Source organism: Jaculus jaculus, chromosome 2 (assembly GCF_020740685.1).
Source record: "Jaculus jaculus isolate mJacJac1 chromosome 2, mJacJac1.mat.Y.cur, whole genome shotgun sequence".
NCBI lineage: Eukaryota > Metazoa > Chordata > Mammalia > Rodentia > Dipodidae > Jaculus > Jaculus jaculus.
This window is the reverse complement of record NC_059103.1, coordinates 45,181,535-45,193,799: the sequence shown is the minus strand read 5'-3', so window position 1 is coordinate 45,193,799 and position 12,265 is coordinate 45,181,535. Positions and strand designations below refer to the sequence as shown.

Genomic DNA, 12,265 nt, shown 5'->3' with positions numbered 1-12,265 from the left:
GAAGCCCGCTCCCCCCACCCCGCCCCATTTTCGGATTACTCACCCTAGCACAAGATTGACCTGACAAAGGTGAAATTTAAAAAAAAAAAAAAAAAACTCAGGGGCTGGAGGGATGGTTTAGCAGTTAAGGCATTTGCCTTCAAAGCCAAAGGACCCAAGCTCGATTGCCCAGGACCCATGTTAGCCAGATGCACAAGGGGGCGCACGCATCTGGAGTTCGTCTACAGTGGCTGGAGGCCCTGGCGCACCCATTATCTCTCTCTCTCTCTCTCCCTCTTTCTTTGTCAAATAAATAAAAATAAAACATTTAGAAAAAAAAAAAAAACGCAGTACTTGTACCTGGTCTAGGAGCACACACCTTTAATCCCAACACTCAGTAAATAGAGGGAGGAAAATCATGAATTTTAGGGTAATCTGGCCTACATAGTGAAATCCTGTCTTTTAAAACCAAGGGCTTCTTGCTCGCTTTGGCAGCACGTATACTAAAATTGGAACGATACAGAGAAGATTAGCATGGCCCCTGCGCAAGGATGACATGCAAATTCGTGAAGCGTTTCATATTTTTAAGAAGAGAGCTGCCCCAACATACCTCAAAGGGGCCCAACTGAAACTAAGGACAACTGGCGAAATAAGCAAGGGTGATGTTTTCCTGTGAACCGGATACCAGCACAAAAGGGAAGGAGATTAACGCAGAGAAAAATCAACTCCTACCAAATCAGAGAGCCAGAGCCTCAGAGGCCCCCAACACCTCAGCACTGAAGCAGACCAAAAATGAACCCAACATGGCTCAGGGAAATCTTGCGGAAGAGGGGGCGGAAAGAATGTCAGAGTCACATGTTGGGTCATGATTTGCAGAGACATTTATCATACCAATAACTGGGGGCTAACTCCACAATGCATGACCCATTTTCATTAACAAGGAGGGTCTAATGGGAAGGGGTAGATCACAGATGAGCCTAAATAATGGTACCAAACTGCCTGTATTTACTGAAAAGAAAACTAATAAATTAAATTAAAAAAAAAAAAACAAGGGCTTCAGATGCATCTCAGAACCCTCGCCTAAGATGTAGAAGACCCTGGGTTTGATTTCCAGTGCCCACAGGGGGAAAAGAAATCAAAAGCTCAGTATATAAGACATATCAGATTTTAATGCAGTATTCCTTAAAAAAATCAAAATAAATGCCCAAAGTCCATAATTCCGTGACAGAGTACTTGTCTAGCATGTATAAGGCCTGTGGTCCAATCTCCAGCACCAAAAGAAAAACAAACAAAAAATTCCCGATGAGCAAAATATTAAAATCTAAAAGTCAAGATCTGTATCAGTGTCCTCTGAGCCAGACTGGAGCCCAGAGCAAAAGGAAAACCAGAAATAATTATCATGCCTTTGGACAAAAATCCACTGCTTCATTTGTTGTAAAATTTTGCATTAAGGTTCATGTTTAAAATATTGCATTAAAATATTTAACTTAGCAAGACATGGTGGTACTTGCCTGAAATCCCAACACTCAAGAAGTAGAAGGACCATGAGTTTGAGGTCAGCCTGGTTTTCTTAGGTATACTTTTTCTCAAATACACACACACACACACACACACACACACACACACACACACACCTCATGCACATATAATTATACACTCCCTTAAATTTTTTGTGAGACAAATGCTATCCTTCATAAATGACATCAGCCACACACTACATCTGCATGAGTTCAGGACTCAAATATACACATCTTGTGTTCACAAGAGCACAGGGATTTCTTCCTAAATTTGCATTTTCCCTCAAAGTCCCCAAAGATAAGCCTCTACTTTCTTAAAAAAAAAAATTGGTGGGGGTGGGTTGGGGAAATGGCTTAGCTTAGCGGTTTGGATGCTTGCCTGCAAAGCCAAAGGATGTAGATTTGATTCCACAGGACCCACATAAGCCAGATGCACAAGGTGACACATGTGTCTGGAGTTTGTTTGCAGTGGATGGAGGCCTGTTTATCTCTGCCTTTCTCTCTCTCAAATAAATAAAAATAAAAAATATTTTTTAAGTTTTTGTTTATTTATTCCTATTTATTTGAGAAAGAGAATGAATAGGCACATCAGGACCTCTTGCCACTGCAAACAAACTCCAGACACATGCACCACTTACTGCATATGGCTTTATGTAGGTCCTGGGGAATCGAATTAGGACCATCCGGCTTTGCAAGCAAGTGCCTTCAACCACTGAGCTCTGATAACTCTGCTTTCTTACCAAATCAAAAGCACTTCAAGCAAACAAACAAACAAAAAACAAAAAAAAAAAAAAACACTAAATAGCCTAGTCCCCAACTTTCTTTTTTTCATATGAGAATTCAAATACATGTTAGAATTGGATAAGTGACTAGGCCAAATACCCATAGCTATTTGAGACTATTATCTATTCATTTAACAAGATTTTTATCTTCCTTTGTTTTTGATGTTGAGATTGAACCCAGGGCCTAGTACATGCTGAGCATGTGCTCAACCACTAATCTACACAAGTGAAGAACAGAGACGATGTCCCTGCTCTTATAAGAGTTCCATCTGGTGTGGGAAGACAGGTTATAAGGACTTAGAAACAGATAAACAATCTGGGCGTGGTGGCGCACTCGGGAGTCAGAGGAAGGAGTATCGCCATGAGTTCAAGGCCACCCTGATAATAAATACATAGTGAATTCCAGCTAGAGTGAGACTCTACCTGGGAAAACAAAACAAAATTAAAAAAAAAAAAACAGGTAAACATGTATGCAGATGAATAAGAGCTATGATCAAAGCTAAAGCAAGATAAGCACAGAGTGACGGAATGGCATGTAGGGCTTTGTAATTTTGTTTTGTGCTTTTGTTGTTTGTGGGACTTCTGAGTCGATAGCTTTGAGCAAACATGTAAATGATATACAGAATAGGGGAGTCACACAGTGGGGATGAACGTTCTAGTCCTTAGCTGGGTTTCTCCACTTGAGCACAGTTGCATCTTGGGGTGGATGACCCTTTGAAAAGAGAGGCAAGAAGAGTATTTTGGAATACTGTCAGGTAGATATAAGGTGACCATGGCATTCATGCTCTCACAGTGGCTGATACTACCTACATAAGACCTGAATAATAGGAGAGAAAAAAATCTTAAGACAGCAAAGTCGAAGAGGTTCCAAGAAAGAAAACGAGGTTCAGCGGAAGGGGCATATGGGACAAGAGATAAAAGGGGGTGGTGGGAGTGGCTTATTATCAGAGTGCATTATGTATATGTACACAGGTTGGTTATCAATATAAACATTCTTGGGCTGGAGAGGTGGCTCAGCGGTTAAGGAACTTGCCCGCAAATCCTAGTGGACTGGGTTTGGTTCCTTAGTTCCCACGTGCAGCCAGATGCACAAGTTGGTGGGATGGGAAGGAGGCGTATGTGCCTGGAGTTCATTTGCAGTGGCTAGAGGCCCTGGCACACCCATTATCTTTTCTCTGTGTCTGTCTCTCTTCTCTCTGTCTCTCTCTGCTGGTAAATAAAATAAAATATTTTTTTAATTCTTTATAACAATAAGACAAGAAAGGAGAAGCAGACCTGTGCCTAGTAGGAGATTTATAGCTCCTCTGCCTCAACATGCTCCATGTTCCTCTTGTCAGCCATGGTAACAAAAGCATGCCAGGCACTGTCAAATGTCTGTGGAGAATAAAATCATCTCCACTTCAGAACCACAAGCTAGGCAGAAAAAGAAAAAATAAAATAAAATAAAATAAAATAAAATAAAATAAAATAAAATAAAATAAAATAAAACGCAAAAGACCCCAGTTAAGTCAGTCTGCGCACAGCCCCAAACAGAGCCACCTGCATCCACGAATCCCAGCCCAACCATGGGGCCCTGCTCCCCAGTTAGGACTACCACTGCCTGTGGAATGAGCTCACTCGGGCCGGGGAACACTTTCCACACACAGGAGTCCAGCCTCACACCTCTGTACCACCGAAACCCGGACTCCCCGCTACCGCAGCCGCACGGCCGAGCCCGGCTTGCTCCACAGCGCATGCATGAGCGCTCCGCCGCCCGCCCCGCCGCGGCACAGATGATCTCTCCAAGAGCGCAGGCCACGGGGTCAGCTCTGCCAAGCCACAGCCCAGCCCCGGGGCCTGTGATTTGCTTTCTGCCTGTACTCAAGGGTGGACAGCCTTCTCCACAGGACCACATGTGATGAAAGTTCACTTTCCACTCAATTAGCCTTGTTCTCTCTCTCTCTCTTTTTTTTTTTTCCGTTTTCTCTCCCAAGAGACTTTTTTAAATTTTTTTTTTTTTTTTTGGATGACCTTTTTGAAGCATCTTATTTTCTGGGCAAAAAGCCAAATGATACACTCTCTTCCAAGCTGCAGGGCTGTTACAGATTTTCAGAGTGCAGGTTAAGACAGCTTTTGGAAGAACTGCAAGGTGGGCAACATGATGGTGGAAATATGAGAAATACATGATTATCCCAACAGAGTTATGCCTGAGGGACAAGGCATTGTTTCTGGAACACCTATGGACCCTCAAGGCTCCCAGGTGCTCTACCCAATTAGTGAGAATGCACGAAAAGGAATTTAAAAAAAAAAAAAATCAATTCCACTTTAGGTGAAAGCACTTCTTGCATAGTCCTCTAGAATATATGAAGAGGGTTTTTAAAATTTTTAATCTCATTGAGTCTCAGATTCTGCTAGCCAAGAAGATTGAATCTTATTTAAGACTGGATCAATACAGTCCAATAAATAGCAGTAACCCTTTCCCAACCAATCTGTTGGGCAATGCTACCCAAACCCCCTCTACCTCCCCTATATGCACATCGCCCCTCATTTGAGACAAGTCCCTGGCAGTGCGTTTAGAGAGGAGTGGCATGGGAGGGTCTCCAAAGTCAACCTCCTGTATGCACAGGGGAGGAAGGCTGAAGGACAAACCCAATCCAGCTCTATTTCCCCATGAGGCGCCGGCACTGGCAGTTCAGATGGCCAGAGGGTTCCAGGAAATTGGTCAGACTTGCTTTGCATCAGTTTTGCCCCATCTTGCTGAATCCCACAGGCATTTTAGGAGTTCTAGAATCCTGCATTACAGAGAGTTCCCGGGAGGTGGCTTGCCAGGGGACTAACAAGTCATGACTGGGACTTGGGAAGGTTGTGCAAATGAAAGACGACGAAGAGTGTGACTAATGAGCACAGCCTCAGGAGCTGGGCTGCCTGGGTTCCAGTACTGGCTTTTCCGCCTACGAACTGTGTGACCTTGGGCGGGGTGCTTTGCTTCTCTGTGCGCCTGCTGTCCTTCTACACAACGGAAGTCAGGAGAGCAGCCACCCGAAAGGAGGGGGAGAACAGGGGCCTCCCTGGATCCAGTGCTGCCCAGTGTGCAACTGAGCGTCGGCAATGAGAGTCCAGAGTGTCTGAGAAAGGGGACAGAGAAACTGAGAACGTGCGCAGGCCCTGCTAGGACAGCGGGAAAAGATGCTGGCGAGACACTGGGATTTGACTCAATATGAAGAGCAGGAGAGAACTTACACTGGGGTTGTTCAGAATGGAGTCCTGACCAGAGAGACACGGGTAAAAAGATTTCTTCCAGGAAGTCCCTTCTTCCTGCAACCTCCCGCCCCCCCAGCAAGGCCAACAAAAGCTAAGCAGCACAAAAGAGCTTTCTGGAAAGGTTTGCCACGATGGGCATTAATATAAAGGCGTCTCTTAAGTCCCAGCTCCTATCATTAGTCTCCATTTGCTGTCACAGGGTCAAGGACCAGCAATTTGTCTTCCATGAAAATCTTCTTCTTGGAACATTAGGAGAGGGAAATTGGCATCAAAGCAAAACTCAGGGTAGCCTGGCAAGTCTAAGGGGTTAAGTCTTTCCTTATAGGCTTGGAAACTTCCATTCATTTGCTTAAGAGTTTTCTTCTTAACACTGTGCTTGAAATGATCACCTAGTGAGGTACTGGGTTGCATAGACAGCTCTGCTGACCCAGAGGCCACTCCCACCTCCATGATTGTCTGACCAAGAAGGAAGCTTAGATTGTATCTAATCTAAACCCCTTATTTAAATACCTTACACAGGTACTTAACTTTCTCAAGCATACATTTGCTAATCATATGACCCTCTCAAAATTCCATTGTCCTTGTAAATTTGGGAGGCTATGACTGATGGAGTTGCCAAAAAATGTGATCACCTTTCATTATGACCTTGCTCAGATCCAGTAAAGTATGAAAACCTACAAAATGTTTGACAGTGTGAATATCCTGATGTACGAAAAGCTATCCTTTGGGGTTCAAAGGGTTCAAATGACAGGGAACTAGAATAATGGTAAGGGGGTGCTCTGTAGGTGGTGGTTGGAATTCCCTGATCGAAGACTATGTGAGGCCATCAGTTTGAGATGAAGTTCAGTATTTGGAGATCCCTCTCATTGTGGGTCCAACATATCAGCTCAGTGTCAATCCAAAATCCGCCCAGCAATATAAAGGTCACTAGCTCAATTGACAGAAGTTAACTTGTCATTCCGCTCTCAAGATGCTCTTCCTCCAAGCTGTGAGCCAGTGAGTGTGTGGGGACAACGGAGGACCCAAAGCAAGGGTGCTCCTGGTGACTAGGGCTCAACTGAACCCCTGCAGACTCAAGGCTACTTGACCTCTTTCCAGATGGTTAGAAAAGGAAAAAGAAAATCCCTGTCTCTTGGTTCCCTCCCCTTCCTACTTTCCCTTCAGAATTGCCCATAACTTGGTCCCCCAAGTTACAATGCCTCATAAATGTCTGTTGTACCTCTGTGCCTTCAACAATCTATTTGACCTTGAGCATGCACCCTTAGCTGGGACCCAGGGCCTATGTCAAGGAAGAGGGGAGTGGCTAGACTGAAATGACATGGAATGAGGCTATTCCTATGACCTTTCAACCCTGGTTCTTGCCACATGCCTGGTACACTGGCTGACTAGAAAATGTTTGCAGAAGCAGGCCACGACAGCCCTTTCCTGCTCTGTCTGACTTGGAGGAACTAGGTCTGGGAGCTAAAAGCTCCCATCCTGTGACCTCACATTTAAATGAGTGACTTTGGCCCAGACTCTGAGAAGCACTTCCACTCTGATGGATTTATAAATGAGTGTGAAAGGTGTGGCCTGACCCAACCCTGAGAAAATTAAATGAGACAAATCCAGCCAAGACCTGAAGGCCTGTAGTCATCAGAGGCCGTTTCAGCGTCCCATCTGCCACATCTCCTTCCTTTAGCTCTTAGCCATTTCCCAGCAGATGTTAAAGTCCTTACATTGGTCCCCCTCCACCAGCAAATCTCAAAACTCCTCTTCAAGACAGAGCCATTGCATTCTGAGGGGGCGAGGGAGGGCTGAGAAACAATGACCGTGAAGGTATGAGTGATCTAGTTTACCCTCAAGCATAATCCCATCTAAAAGAAAATGATACTACCACAACACAAGGAAAGTTTTAACATGGTACCTGCAAGGCAGCCACCACAACCAGGCCAAGGAAAGGAACTAACGGCTGAGACTCCTTACAGTGCCTTAAAGGCCCCCACTAATTCTACAGCTAGTCTGGTCCTCCGTGCTACATCCACCGGAAAACCCTTCCTTTAAGGGTTCTTCCCCATGTATATGCCCGAGGGTTGCCCACTTTGCCTTAGAATAAGGACCAACCCAGAATTTGTGATTCACAGAACTTTTTTTGTTTTTTTTTTTGTAGAGAGTGAGAGAATTGGCACACCAGGGCCTCAGCCACTGCATTGAGCTCCAGATGCTTGTGCCAGCTTGTGAGCAGGCGTGACCTTGCACTGGCCTCACTTTTGTGCATCTGGCTTATGTGAGACCTGGAGAGGGATTGAACATGTGTCCTTAGGCTCCACAGGCAAGCACCTTAACCGCTAAGCCATCTCTCCAGTCCCACAGACTTTTTAGACTAATGTGAAAAACCCTTCATGTTAGAATCATCCTTTGGGACAATTCCAACTTAGGAAAAGCTAGTGTTGGGAGGTTTGGGTTGTGAGAGAAACCATAAGCACCCCCCCCCCAACCATTAAAGTTCATTCAACCAAAAATAAAGACCATTCCCCAAATAAAGAAATATTAATAGCATTCCATATATATCAAATTAGTAATAACTGGCAATAATATTTACACTATTAATTGCATTGACTATCCCTACCTCCTTGGAAACTTTTCACATCCTTCCTCCCCTGTGGTTTTAATGAGATACTTGAAAGCTTTGTTTCAGAAAATACTCAAAACAGCATTTGTAATGAGTGGGTCTGGACCTTAGATGTCTTTTTTATATTTTTATGTTTTATTTTTATTTATTTATTTGAATGAGAGAAAGAGGCAGATAGAGAATGGTGCACCAGGGCCTCTAGCCACTGCAAACAAACTCCAGACACATGCCCCACCTTGTGCATCTGGCTTTACATGGATCCTGGGGAATTGAACCTGGGTCCTTTGGCTTTGCAGGCAAACACCTTAACAGCTAAGCCATCTCTCCAGCCCTGTATGTCTTTAAGATTTGACTGCCTCCCAGATCTTGCAGTATAAGTAGATACTGGAAAAAGGTTTTGATTTGCCTTTGTTTCACTTATTTGGACAAACTGAGTGGATAGCCTTTTTCCAGGACCAGCACTCCAGACACCTGACCAAATCCTCCTACTAGACTTAAGCTCCTGTCCTGCTCAGAAAGCCATCTGAAGCCATGATTGTTTCCCTCTGTCTCTTTTGTTCCTCTAAAGATCTCTTTCACTTACTTCACCCCTATTTTCTATATCCTACTCCTTCTATTTCTTATAATTCCCCTAACTGATGCCTGCAGGTGACTCTTGATTACTGAACAGATGGGTAGAGGTCATTCTGCGTATACCAGAAGTCTTTATTGTACTGGGGAAAATTATAGGATAGAGGGGCAGCATTACTGCCATTAATTCTTATTGAGGGCCTCTGTACCAGGTAAGGATGAACTTGGAGACTAGATTATGGCCAGGAGCCCTATTAGGCTGAGCATGACTTAATAAATTAGCATTAAGGAGAACTGCATTTGTCTCTCTTCCTCCACTGCTGGAAGAAGCATTCTGAGCTTTCTTAGGACAACACCAGACTAATTGATCTCTTTTTGCCAGGGCCTCATCTAATCTATGGGACAAAGTCCTGAGGTACATCCCTCAAATGTACTAGGAAGCCTCACTCAGATTCTGAGGTCAAAGTGTCAAGAATAAACTTGGCAGCTCTGAAAACTGGGAGTTGGCCACCCTCATATTTAGGCAGTCCCCATCAAGACATATGTGATACGGCATGATGAGCTACCAAAGGCATTCAAATTCAGCCAGACTTCTGTTTCTCACAAATACCTGAAATTCCACCATTTAAGAGTAATTATGTATTTGGGTTAAGGAGCATTATTCATCTTCAGCATTTTTAAGGGACATAAAAATTACCTGAAAAATTGCAACCTATCAACTCTTCATAATTACTATGTATTAACACTAGATTGCTTTCCTTCCTGGAAAAGTCTGAGGTGACCTGGGGCTAGGCTCACTGTAGGTGGAAATCAAAGGCAAACCAGGTAGAATGGAAGGCATAAGAAAAGAATTTCAAATTAGGTGTAGTGGTACATGCCTTTCATCAGGAGGCAGAGGTAGGAGGATCACTGTGAATTCAAGGCCATCTTAAGACTACATAGAGAATTTCAGGTCAGCCTGAGTGAGAGTGAGACCCTACCTTGAAAAACCAGAATAAATAAATAAATTAATTAATTAATTAATTAAAAATAAAGTAAAATGAAAAAAATTTCACATTTTCCCAGCTCAGCTACCAGCCTTCCTTGTAAGAGCCTTGGCCCTTTCTGCACCCCAGAAAACATCAAGTTATCATTCAAAGAGTGACAACCCCCAAGCAAAACAAATCAACATTTCTGTTTTCATAAATCTGTAGAAAACAACATTTCTTTTTTTCCCCCCCTTCAGCAGTTTCAAACACAGGGCAAATATTTTCATACTGCTCCATAAATCTGGATTCAGTTGAGCTATAGGGAATTTCTTCTTCAACTGTCCTCCATAACAGCGTGGAAAAGGAAAATAAAACCTCAGTACCAAAGGCTCAGACTTTTAGAGCCGGCTGATGGGCTGGAGCCCAGCCCTGGTTTCCATGGAGAGACCACTGGCAAGAGTTCCGCACTCTAAGCAGGCAAGGGACTCGTACACCATCTAGCAGCGCCTGTAAATTCCCCAGCTTTAGGGCCCCTTCACAAAGCTGCCAGGCAAGAGGTATATATTGTCCACGAGAGTATAAAGACTCAAGGATATATGATCTGAAATGTTGCCAAGGAAGAGTAAAGTTCAGAGACTATTCTGCCTCAGCAACTGTTCCAGGTAATTGAAATGTAGCCCTTTAAGTACCAGGACAATTCTTAAATTTTAATTATTTAGGAGGAAAGCTAATATACTCCTACTGAAAATATGCTTAATGTGTGTACTCCTTGAGAGGCCTGTGGTGGCAAAGGCTCAGATTGCAGAGATGGGCTGACTTTTGTATTCCCATTCTGCCTTTAAAATGGGAATCAATCAATAAGGCTGTGCTTTTGTTTGGTCATGTTGTTTTAACATTGGTGCACTTGAATTTCCTTATTGCCAAAAATGGGATCATAACTAATTTGCAGAGTTTTGTGAAATATAAATGAAACCCTTAGCTAATTGCTTGTCACTTGACCCACTTGAGATAACTGTGTCAACCATTGTCATTAACATCTTTATGATGATTCATCCCTTTTTTAAAATAAATAACGCACGCTAAACATGTTTCTTTTTTGCCCTCTTCATGATTATTTGATAAATGGCTGTTTTCATTATGTCCTCTGATATGGTGTGACTTTTGAGACTGGCAGGCTCCTTCCCAAATAAATAGTCCTATCTGTGACCACTAATGGGGTGGCTTTGCTGCCCCGTAAGTGCATGAGCCACAGATCTCAAAATCACCATATTAAGACTGTTTCCTTTACTATTTCTGATCTGAGTCCCTAATTAATCAGGTAAATGAAGAAGTAATAGCAGAGTGGTGAGACACAAGAATGAGTGGTGTGACCTTGGACTCATGAAGTTTCAAGGAGACAGATGGTATCAATGGTCCCTGCCTCCTGGGCAGATGGTGAGGATGAAAGGAAATGACATGAAGGTAGCCAAACAATGTTGGGTACATCTCAATAAGCAGCAGCTATTATTATTGACTCAGGGTCCCAGGGAAGGACTAGGACTATTGAAATGCATCTTTACACTGGACCTAAATGTAAGTCCCGATTTGCTCACAGCCAGGTTTGTATAGTACTCCATACCCGTCCAGTTATCTCTTGTTTTTCACACTTCCACTTCCAGTTAGTGTTCCTCCCCCCAGGGTGGCAGCTCACCAATGCATAGAGCTGAATCCACAGTGGCTGCTGGCGAGCTAGCCGCAGAGCCCCACGGTCACCAGGTCATCAGAGTGACAGATCACAGGATGTAGCATTGCATAAACAGGCTACTGGCTAACGGGTCGTGCAGTGAACTCCAAAGGCACAGTGGACCCTGGGCAAGGGCTTATTGGTCGGGGTGAAGCATCTGAGGCCAGGGCTGTACTCTGGTACTGAATGAGAGAGTTCACACCCAAGGCAGATGAAAAGGCTAAAGTTCGCCCACAGGAAATGTCTCTGCCACTCTGCTGCTCCTCCAACGACCATGCTTCCCACCCTTCACGGGGTCAGTTGACTGAGTGAAAGGACATCTGGTTAAATGAATGAGATAGCAGGTCTCTGACACCTAGTAACGGAGTGGTCTGGATATAATCACCTATAGTCCTCGAAGCTTACTCCCTCCCTTGTTAAAGGGTCATGGCTCTGCTCTACCTGTCCAACAGGAGTGTGAGTGCAGTGGGCAAATTCAGAGCCTAACACCCTAAGCTTTAGCCCAGTCCTTGGGTCCAACTAACTGGCCAGCTAAGGGTAACTTGGCATCTCTAGACTTCAAATATCCCATTTCCCAAATAAAAGGCTTGGAATAAATAACCTCACAAGTTTCTATTACCTCTGAAAGGAAGAGAGAAGAAAGAAAGAAAAAGAGAGAGAGAAAGATCGTAGCTGTGACTCTGTTTACAAAATTGCACGCCATCATAAAGATCTAAGATCAACTCACAGCCTGGTACCAGACATAGTATCAGTTTCTAAAGGAGTCTTATAGACGCATTTCCTATGTTTAAAATAAGCTCAGGAGGATTCTGGTCAAAGCACATTGTGTATACATGTATAGAAGTTTTCAATTGAAAAAAAAAACTTAAAAATAAAAT

General features: G+C 43.7%; 1 protein-coding gene and 1 non-coding gene across 4 annotated transcripts in view; both read left to right on the top strand.

Annotated features, from left to right (window-relative positions):
• Slc14a2 (solute carrier family 14 member 2) overlaps positions 1-12,265 on the top strand; it is a 467,996-nt gene that overhangs the window by 253,243 nt on the left and 202,488 nt on the right. The gene's annotated exons all lie outside the window — the stretch shown is intronic.
• On the top strand, positions 459-565 carry LOC123458955. Its single transcript, XR_006635888.1, has one exon. It is a non-coding gene; the product is annotated as a U6 spliceosomal RNA (small nuclear RNA).